This window comes from Procambarus clarkii, chromosome 23 (genome assembly GCF_040958095.1).
Source record: "Procambarus clarkii isolate CNS0578487 chromosome 23, FALCON_Pclarkii_2.0, whole genome shotgun sequence".
Lineage (NCBI taxonomy): Eukaryota > Metazoa > Arthropoda > Malacostraca > Decapoda > Cambaridae > Procambarus > Procambarus clarkii.
In genome coordinates, this window is record NC_091172.1 from 32,493,170 (window position 1) to 32,504,374 (window position 11,205).

At 43.5% G+C, this 11,205-nt stretch overlaps 1 non-coding gene across 1 annotated transcript in view; it reads left to right on the plus strand.

The window, feature by feature from the left end:
• The first annotated feature begins 163 nt into the window (after positions 1 to 163).
• LOC123763989 (SET and MYND domain-containing protein 4) overlaps positions 164 to 11,205 on the plus strand; it is a 27,691-nt gene continuing 16,649 nt past the window's right edge. Inside the window, exons 1-2 of the transcript XR_011229459.1 lie at positions 164 to 296; positions 2,172 to 3,490. This is a non-coding gene — a transcript (SET and MYND domain-containing protein 4). The remainder of the gene's footprint in view (positions 297 to 2,171; positions 3,491 to 11,205) is intronic.

Consider the following 11,205-nt stretch of genomic DNA (forward strand, 5'->3'; position numbering starts at 1 on the left):
ACAAATTCCTCCCCAAACCCAGCAACAACGCACAAGGCCGGAAGTAAATACAGGAAATTAAAAATAACTGAGGCACTCAAAATAGCCTGAGCCGCCAAGGTGTGTCACGGTAGCTGGCTTGTGGTCTACAGTAGTCCTGTGGCACTCGCACACCCAGGTACACGTCAGTAGTCATCCTCAGTTTACAGTGCACCGCGAAGAAATTGAATTATGGTTGTTGAAAACAGAAAATACAAGGCAGAATAAGGCTACGGCGTACAACATTATTTCAGGACAAGCCTCGTGCCGGGCTCTTGGTAGCGCAAGTTACAGAATTTTTGGTTATTTTCATTTTTCCGCAAATAAGAAAAATTATACTGTGAAAAAAGTGGGTTAAACTCTAATTTTGTTTTCTCCGAATATGTGTAAAATGAAGGTATGAATTGGTAGGTGAAATATTTTGAAGTAGTTCGAGTCAACGGCAGAAACAACGGTCCGCGTGTGCTTTTAACCAACCCATCCTCATATGGGCTTTGAATATACCCTCATGAGGGCTTCGAACACTCCCTCATGTGGGTTTTGAATATGCCCTCGTGTTGACTTCGAACAACACCCCCCTCTAATGTAGTCTTCGAACCCCCACCCTCGTGTGCTTTGCATTTTTATTAATATGGGCAAGCTTAAGTACACAACATTATACAGCTTCCCTACTGAATATGGGTTCACAAAATACAGGTCACCAGGATGGTTCTTTATGTGGTGTGAGTCTAATCCACTAACCCTCACCGTGGGTATACGAACGCACCCTCAGTAATGGGGCTGATAGTGGACATAACAGAGGAGTAGAACTTGACAGTTGACATCACATAGGGCTAGTACCTGATATTTGACATAACAGAGGAGTAGAGACTGGTAGTTGACATAAAAGAGGAATTAAACCTGGCATGGTTTAAGAGGGGACTAGAGTTTGATAGTTGATATAACAGAAGAATAGGATCTGGTAGGTGGTTGACATACTTTCCCACATCTGTATGAGTGACAACTCTGAGGACGCTAGAAGCTGTCGACCTGCGTGGAGCTGTATACACATCACTCGGGACAGTCTCCAGCCCTCGCAGAGAATACCTTCCAAAATAAACAAAATTATAGCTAGAAAAAGAGATGAAAGGTGTGTTGTATATAGTGACCGCAGGCGAGTCCTGGGGATGTGAACAGGAACGTGTTTAGTGTAAAAGTGGAGGACAAGCGGAAGGAATTAATTGGAGAAATAGTAGAAGCAAATGATTATCAGACGAGGATACGATACAAAAATAAACATTAGAGTCGAGCCTCGACCCTAATTGTTCACCACATATCTTGTGAGCGTTAGTTTATTATGCACCCCATAAGATGTAATATGTGGCTGCCTTTGGCCATAAAACTGACTTTTTTATGTCGCTAGTAATGGGGGAATGAAGCCTATGACTATTATACTGTCTACTGCTATTTTCTGTTCAATACATTTGAGTGATAAAAGAATAGCTAACCCGTAAGGTGGATGTACAATTATTAACTGGTACGATCCTCACAGTTGTGGTACCGTTGGGGGGTCATGCCAACACGTCACGTCCTTTCACTTGCTATATTGAATCGTCAGTGTACTTGGACAGTGTGATTTTTCTTTCAGTTTGTAGTTTGCATTCTAGAAAGTAAACTTACGTGTGACATGATCTGTTCATACCATTGGTCAACTTTGACGTCCGTAGTTGCATGCACCACAAAAAGGCATTTTCAGCAAGGCAGTAAGAGTGCACACAATTAACTGTTTGTGTATAATAAATAAATAGATAAATTAGTCTAGCAATTTCCAGTATTATAATTAAGAGGCTATCGCTATATCAGGTATTTCACTATGGTTACCAGTTCTCCAGCAAACTCATTGGTTTGCTTACTCCACACAGCTCTTTCGTGGTAATAAGGGAAGGCAGCGGGGTGAGGTGATTGGGGGGGGGCGGGGTGGAGGGGTGACAATAGGGAGAAAGGGGAGGGGGGGGAGGTCTCACGGGCTACTCATGCCCGTGCCACCTCTTGGGTGGCTTAATCTTCATCAAACGGGTGGATGTGATTATGTGGGGACCAGCGCTGACAATGGGAATGTGTTCGGTGGAGTGGGAATTTACTTGGTTTTAATTCTGTGATTATTTCTCTTCTAGGGAGAAAAATGGCTGCCAATGAGCAATTGCCTACAACAACAACAGGCTCAGAAAACTGTGCCAGGAACGTGAGTGGCGTAGGAGTCACGGGGAAGGAGAGTGATGGTGTGAGGGTGCTGGAGGAGTACATGGTGCAGCTGGTGCCTCACAACCCCACCTGGCTACCCACACCGCCGTCCTGGGCCACCAACATGGCCCTCCCGCACGAGGACCTGCTGGCCAAAATTCAGGCGTGGAGAGAAGAAGTGTCCTGGGAGACAACTTTACCGGAAGTGGAGGCGCGTGGGGGCGTGAGTGGCGCCCTGAAGGTGGGCGTGAGTGAAGTGTACGGGCGGCACTTGGTGGCTCGGAGGGGCGTGAGGCCAGGGGAGGTGCTACTGGTGGAGCCGCCGCTGGTGCTGGCCCTGAGAGCCAAGTCTCCACCATACTGCCTCTCGTGCTTCAGGCGCGCCGGGGACTTCACCTGTCCCGACTGTGGCTTCTTCCTGTGTGGCGCTCAGTGTCTGACGGAGGAGCACCAGGAGGAGTGTGCACTCCTGCGGCGCCTGGGCCTAGGTGATTCCTCCGAGGAGGCCAGGCAGGAAGAAAAAGTGATATGGGAGCGCCTGGCATCCTTGCCCTGCGAGGAGCGGACCCAGGCGCAGGCGCTGCTGCAACAGGCGCAGAAGACCTTGCGCCAGCAGAGGTGTCTGGAGGTGCTGCGCCAATATGTGGTGCAGCCGGCAGTTCGGACGATCCTCGCTATGGGCCATAGTGACATGAATAGAAAGGTTATCATGGCGTTACAAGGGAACGTCGAAAGGGACTCACAGCGCTACAGAGTGAACCAGAAGCACATCGTGGCGGTGGTGACGAACACCCTGCAGGCGGCCGCCGACCCTGCCCTGGTGCACCGCGTGTGCTCCGTCTGGGACACCAATGGCTTCGAGGTGCCGCTGGGGTTTGACACGCGCGTGCACGGCCTCTACCCCGTGGCATCCCTGCTGACCCACGAGTGCCGCGCCAACACTCAGCAGTGGTTCAGTAACCGCGGAGACCTGGTGCTGAGGGCTGTAGACCACATTCCCGAGGGAGCTATCGTCACCACCTGCTACACCGACCCCCTGTGGGCCACCATGCTCCGGCAAGATCACCTGCGAGTCTCCAAGCAGTTCACCTGCACCTGCAGGCGGTGCCAAGACCCCACCGAGCTGGGAACTTTTCTGGGGTCCCCGCTGTGTCCGGGGTGTGGGGGTCCTCTCGTCTCCTCCGCCCCCCTCGACCCCACAGCTGACTGGAGGTGCCACTCAGGCTGCCCACACACCGCCCCCGCCAAAGAGGTAAATATTCTTGGTTATTGCATGCCGTTGTTGTGTCCCGGAACCCTGGGTGTGGGCAGCAGCACCTGGGCCACACTCCCGCCTACACCCTCTCATGAATTACAATAGTTTCTTGACTTTCCTTTGTCTCCATTAATGTTTCTTCTTCGGTTTGTTGTTGTTGTTGTTATAGATTCAGCTACTCGGAACAGGTTCCAAGTAGTACGGGCCTGTACTACTACAAGTAGTAGTGAGCCCGTAACTTACCTGGCACAGGAGCGGGGCAAATAGCACGACCTTTTGTGAGCCCGTAGTGGACTTACTTGGCACAGGAGCGGTGCATTTTGTACCGTTCTTCGGTTTCACGAGCGTCTCATTTATCTCTTGTCCAAACCACTTGGGCTGGATTGTAGTGCGACGGTCTCACTTCATGCAGGTCGGCGTTCAATCCCCGACCGTCCAAATGGTTGGGCACCATTCCTGTCCCCCTCGTCCCATCCCAAACCCTAATCCTGACCCCTTCCAAGTGCTATATGTATTTATTTATTTTTATTTATGCATATACAAGAAGGTACATTGGGATTGTGAGGATACATAATATGGTAATTACAATCTTGTAAAGCCACTAGCACGCGCAGCGTTTCGGGCAGGTCCTTATTAATCTAAGAAAATTTTAAGTAGGTAAATACTTGCAAAATTTATAATAAATGATAACAGTTACAAGGCAAGAAAAAAAGATGAGAGAAAATTGTAGCTATATTAAAGCACATAGGTAGCTCATATTGATTGCAATGACAGCTTGAATGGTAGTTGACAAAAATTGGTAGGCACAATACAGCATATGGCTAGCACATAGTAGAAGACAGCAATGAACACAATGATAAAGTTGTTTGGGTTAAGTACCTAAAAATTGGGAGATTGGGTAACACTAGGTACAGAGCAAATTTAAAGCTCAGTGTAGGAAACTAAGAAGATGAAATTAGGTACTTTTTGGTTTTGCTTTTAAATAAGGCAAAAGTTTGACAGCTTTTCAATTCACTAGGGAGTGAGTTCCATAGACTAGGTCCCTTAATTTGCATAGAGTGTTTACACAGATTAAGTTTGACCCTGGGGATATCAAAGAGATATTTATTTATGGTGCGGTGATAATGGGTCCTATTACATCTGTCCAGGGAGAGTTTCAGAGCATGGTTTGCATTTAAGAACAGGGTTTTGTAAATGTAGTTGACACAAGAGAATATGTGGAGGGAGTTAATATTTAGCAAGTTTAGGGATTTAAACAAGGGAGCTGAGTGTTGTCTGAAAGCAGAGTTTGTTATTATTCTGATAGCAGATTTTTGCTGTGTGATGATGGGCTTAAGGTGGTTTGCAGTGGTAGACCCCCATGCACAGATACTATAATTAAGATAGGGGTAGATTATGCATAATATAGTGAGAGAGGAGCAGAGTTAGGAACATAATATCTTATTTTAGAGAGCTACCTATGTGCTTTAATATACTGTACCTACAATTTTCTCTCATCTTTTTTTTTTCATTTCATGTAATCTGTTATCATTTTTTTGTCTATAAATTTTGCAAGTATTTACCTCCTTAAAATTTTCTTAGATTAAGGACCTGCCCGAAACGCTGCGCGTGCTAGTGGCTTTACAAGACTAATTACTATATTTGTATCCTCACATTCCTTATGTACATTCTTGTATATGCATAAATAAAATAAAATAAAATAAAATAGAGTATACCAACTGTCTTAGAGACTTTCTTATTTATGTGTTGAATGTGGGTGCTGAAGTTGAGTCTCTTGTCTAGGAATAGACAAGAGACAGCAGTGGTGTAGCAGTGGGTTTGGGCAGTCTCCGTGGTGTAGTGGTAAGACACTCGCCTGGCGTTCCGCGAGCGCTATGTCATGGGTTCGTATCCTGGCCGGGGAGGATTTACTGGGCGCAATTCCTTAACTGTAGTCTCTGTTTAACGCAACAGTAAAATGTGTACTTGGATGAAAAAACGATTCTTCGCGGCAGGGGATCGTATTCCAGGGACCATAGGATTAAGGACTTGCCCGAAACGCTACGCGTACTAGTGGCTGTACAAGAATGTAACAACTCTTGTATATATCTAAAAAAAAAAAAAAAAAAAAAAAAAAAAAAAAAAAAAAAAAAAAAAAAAAAAAAAAAAAAAAAAAAAAAATAGGCCAAGAAAATTGCCATCATTTTTTATTACTGATGCTAATGTTGTCTATCTGTAGCTGAATTGCATTCGATGATTTGCTTCCAAATAAGATGTAGTAAGTCTTTTCTATGTTTAATGTTAGTTGACATCCATAAGTGGACTTTTTTTAATTCATCATTATCGTGTCAATATTTCATTCAAAATGATCTGCTACCAGAAATTTTAGCCAAATATCCCCAGTTTGCTAACTGTAGGTAGTAACTAAGTGATTGTAACCTATCCACCGCTGCCCACTGGATGGGGGGCGGTGTGCAGGACAAACATATAAATTTTGACACTAGCTCTCCACATATGTCAGTTGCTTAATTTAGAACCTGTACTTGAGGTCGATCTCGAACCCATTGTTGATGTGACGACTTATACTGAATTTTGTAACTAGCTCATCAAGATTGTAACTTGCTTAGCTAAATGAATTGTGGGGTTCAGTCCCTGAGCCCATTATGTGCCTCTGTAACCCTTTCCACTACCGCCCACAGGATGGGTATGGGGTACATAATAAATGAACTAAACTAAACATTATTCACAACATTATTTAGTGTATGTGGGTTGGGGTTTGTCGGAAAATCCGACACCATTTAATAATAATATCATACAGACAGATAAGAGCTGTGTTGTATAAACAAGTTACCCATAGAAAACGTAACTTGTAGTGGAATTACCGTCTATAGAAAACGGGATATCATCACCACATACTATTATATTCTCCACCTATTATGGTGGGAATTATTCTTAAATACATTAGTCTTTGGACTTTACCATCATAAAAACATCTTATATAAATTAACTTAATTATCAATATTAAAGTAGAGTAAATGTGACCCTTCTATCACTTTCTGAAATCTGGACAAAGTAGGCCAGGCGTCAGAGTGGGGAAGGAGGGCAGCCATTGTTGTGTCACCTCCGAGACGTGTGGAGCAAATTTAGCTCCTATCATATCTGGACAATGTCGGCCAGTAACGTCAATAGTATGGAGTGTTAAACAGCCATTGTTTATTGAGACCAGAGGCACACGGGAGCAAATTCGGCTCCTGTTAATTTTACTTGGACGTAGTGTTATGGAAGCCAAAGGTGTACCATTGTCAACACGCTGTCTACAAATTCAAGTTAAGTGTCTATCCGAAACCCGTTTATCATTCATTTATGGCCATTAATGTCAGGATATAGGGTGACCCGGTTAGATCACGTGGAAGCCTCAAACTAAAGGTAATTAAGCCAGGTCTTCAATGTTCCATGTACAGTTTTCTCTGATATACTTGTCATATATAGAATCTGGCTTCACAGCTAGCGCACTTTTGACAGGTCAAGACGAGGAAGCAAGATTTGTGCACCAGTTACTGGGTGATATGGAAGCTACCTCAAAGAGGATAATTTGGTGTCTACACCCTAGTTATACCTGGTGGACTAACCTGCTGTACTATAAGATAAGGAACCTCTTCAATGTATGTAGTTAATTCTGTAGTTTGATTGGCTGCATATATATAAACTAATAAACCCCCCCTAATGTGTAGAGGATCGATTTGTGAGATTATGAGATTATTGCAGAAATACAGTCCACTTATCATTATACAAATTGCTATCGAAGTATATAAATTAACGTAAATATAAATTCATATAAATTAAATAAATATAAATCTCACAGGTCGGTTCCCACAGGGTTTGAATAGATAAGGGTAGTATCGTCAGCAAACAATATAGGTTTAAGAATATTAGAGACATTAGGCAGATCATTTATATATATAAGAAATAGAAGAGGTCCTAAGATACTGCCCTGTGGCACTCCAATGGTAATTGGTAGAGTGGAAGAAGTTGTATCATTGATGGTTACATATTGGTGTCTATCACTAAGATAGGATCGGATGTAGTCAAGGGCAAGGCCTCGGATTCCATAACGCTGGAGTTGTTGTCTTGCCTATGTACTGAGATCTTTGGGGCTGACAGTGACTAATAGAACAAGAACCCGGCAATGTGATGTTATAGTGGCCAGAATACGCCTGGGATATAGACGTATCTGGCAGCTTTCTCAAAACCCAAATGTCGAATACACAATGTGTCAACTTTGTGAAAGAGAAAACATGCACTCTCTTGAACATTATATTGTATAATGTCCCATATTGACTGACTTTCGCCCTCCTGGGCTGAGGTATGCTGAACTGTGTAATTACTATATGAGTACTGGAACACTTGATGATATATTGGACTTGTATCCAAGACTGACCATGTAATATATCAATCATACAATGTATATATATGATGTAACTATATAACCTGAGCTTGTAAAAGCACCTTCATCACCTTCAGTGATTAAGTGCTTAATTGCACACTAGTTTCTTTATCAGCTATCTCACCCTGTCAGAGTAAATGAGACAAATGTATGTGAATGCATGTGTGTGTGTATATATGTATGTATATGTGTGTGTGTATGTATATGTATGGGTATAAAGTATATATGGAAGCTGATCAGAATTACATTTCACCTTTGTAAATGCACATTAATGACACTATGTAAAAGACACATCGAACACTTTATGTAGGGCATAAGTAAATCAGTGTATCTATGTATTTACGTATGTAGGTTAGCTTAGCATTTTAAAAGCACCGAATCACCTTCTGTGGTTGATTGTTCAATAAATCCCTGAACTATATGTTTAACACATCTCTAACCCTGTCCATGGAGGACAGAAGAAAATGTATATATGCTGGTTAGCATTGTAAATGTGTGGCCACGTCTGTGGTAGAAAATAATAATAATAAAAAAAAACTGCTACCGCTTCGGCTCCAGCCACTGCTACCAACCAATCAGCGGCCTCGGTCGCCACCACTCTGGTCGCTGTACTGATTAACCTCGCGGAGAAGCTGGCAGGGACGGACGTCACCAAGTACGTAACTATACTCTACAGGCTGCTGGAGGCCAACGGATTACCCCAGGATATCTGTCTCAGCGGACTTACTACAGATTACACAAGTTGCTTCAACTCGACCAGACCAGGCCACAACAACAACGGGACCAGCAGCAACAATGCCCACGACATCCTCGCTTAGGAACCGAGAACAGTGCTAGCAACACCACCGACCCTGGCATCAGCTACCGCACGGCCCCAAGCCACCCCATACCTGACAGCCAATCACCCAATGGCTACATCAACTCCCTCCACTGACGATAAACCAAGATCACCAAGCGGATGCGATAGCAACAGAACCAGCAACTCAACCAGAAGACAACATGGATCTTCCAGAACTTGAAGTCTCCTGGATTGAACCCGAACCCACATGCAAGAGGCGTAAGACAGACACGAGGCGCCCCTTGTTACCTCCTCTGCATTGAAGGGGATACCGAATTCAAGGGCAACAGCAGTACTAAAAACCAACTGGCCGTACAATTCAACGAGATCATTGCCAACAAGAACCCCGACAAATTCCCTCACCAAATGTATGTCCACACATAAATAATGTGGAGACACACTGACCTCACTATCCTGAAGAGAGAGTACTTCGACCCGGGTTACTCTTCAGTCGAGGAAGATGCCCGCGACGAACCCCAAGACCCGGAAGGAACTCCGTTACCAGAGGTCCTGTGCTGACTATTGAAACGCACTCCCACGAGATAGAAACCACCAAATCTCAGTTAATGTAAGAATAGTTTCACCAACTCAGTAGGGAAGACGCCTCCTCCAGGTCAGAGAGAACACCCCCGCCTAAACCTGGACAGCAGCCAACCGTCACATCACTAGCCTACTGCCGCAGAATAAGAACCATCAACAAGGTCAAGACCAAAACATCATGCCAACTCATAGTGACGCGGCCACCCAACTTTCAAGCCTCCTCACTCCACGTCCACATCCTCTTCCAAGAATTTCACCTCCACATCCCTCTTCCTTCCACATCCTTTCCAAGCTTTTTGAACATCAAATCCAAAAAATCCAAATCCAACTGTCCCTTTTGGAACGACACTGATGTCTTCCCGCCACTCTGAAGCCTCTCCTGTTACTCTGACATATTTTATGTCGCAGTGGTAATCCTTCATCCACTGGAGCACCTTCCCTGTCACTCCTGCCTGTTTCTCCATTTTGTGCCCGTATCTTGATCCCTTCCAAGTGCTATGTAGTCGTAATGGCTTGGCGCTTTCCCCCGAGAGTTCCCTTCCAATCTATTTTTGTGTATTAGTTAGTCTCCTGCGGGGGTACTGTCACCATGTCTTACTGAAGGGTGTCTGCTTGTATGTGTACGTGTATGTACTCACCTAATTGTGCTTGCGGGGGTTGAGCTTTGGCTCTTTGGTCCCGCCTCTCAACCGTCAATCAACTGGTGTACAGGTTCCTGAGCCTACTGGGCTCTATCATATCTACATTTGAAACTGTGTATGGAGTCAGCCTCCACCACATCATTTCCTAGTGCATTCCATTTACTAACTACTCTGACACTGAAAAAGTTCTTTTTAATGTCTCTGTGGCTCATTTGGGTACTCAGCTTCCACCTGTGTCCCCTTGTGCGTGTACCGCCCGTGTTAAATAATCCATCCTTGTCTACCCTGTCAATTCTCTGAGAATTTTGTATGTGGTGATCATGTCTCCCCGAGTTCTTCTGTCTTCCAGCCACGTGAGGTTCAGTTCCCTCAACTTTTCCTCGTAACTCATGCCTCTTAGTTCTGGACTAGCCTAGCAGCATACCTCCGAACTTCTTCCAGCTTCGTCTTGTGCTTGACAAGGTACGGGCTCCGTGCTGGGGCCGCATACTCCAGGATTGGTCTTACATACGTGGTATACAATTTATTTATTTATTTATTTATATACAAGAAGGTACATCGAGGGTTAAGAGAGTACATACAAATTATGTTGATTTTACATTCTCGTAAAACCACTAGCACGCATAGCGTTTCGGGCAAGTCTTTAAACTAACATAATTTTAAGTAGAGAATTTACAGTAAAATTGACAAAAAATGTTTACAGGTACATTGTAAGAAATTTTGGCACAGTAAACGGAGTTTAGATTAATACACAATAATAATAATACACTATAATGAACAAGGATTACTAGGTACATTAGGGTAAAATTTCAGGGTTATTCATTGGTTCACTAAAGTACAATTTGAGGATCATTTCAAGGAATAATGCAGTAGAATATGCACTCAATATAACAACCAGATATCAGATGATATCAAAGATTACAATGGTAAAGTTACATGGCTTAGGTACATATATTGGAGGATTGGGTAGCACTAGACACAGTGTGAATTAGAGCACAAGGTGGGAAACTATGAAGATGAAATTAGATACTTTTTCGTTTTATTTTTGAATAAGGCAAAAGTTGGACACTTTTTAAATTCGTTAGGGAGTGAGTTCTATAGACCAGGTCTTTTTATTTACATAGAGTGTCTACACAGATTAATATTATTTTGTTTGTTGACTTGTCTTTTATATTTTATGTGCTTAACTTTATTCATGTCTTGTTTTTCTAGAGTAATTAAAATTTCATTGTTAATTTACTTGTGTTTTGTGTGTCTTCCCATTACCTTA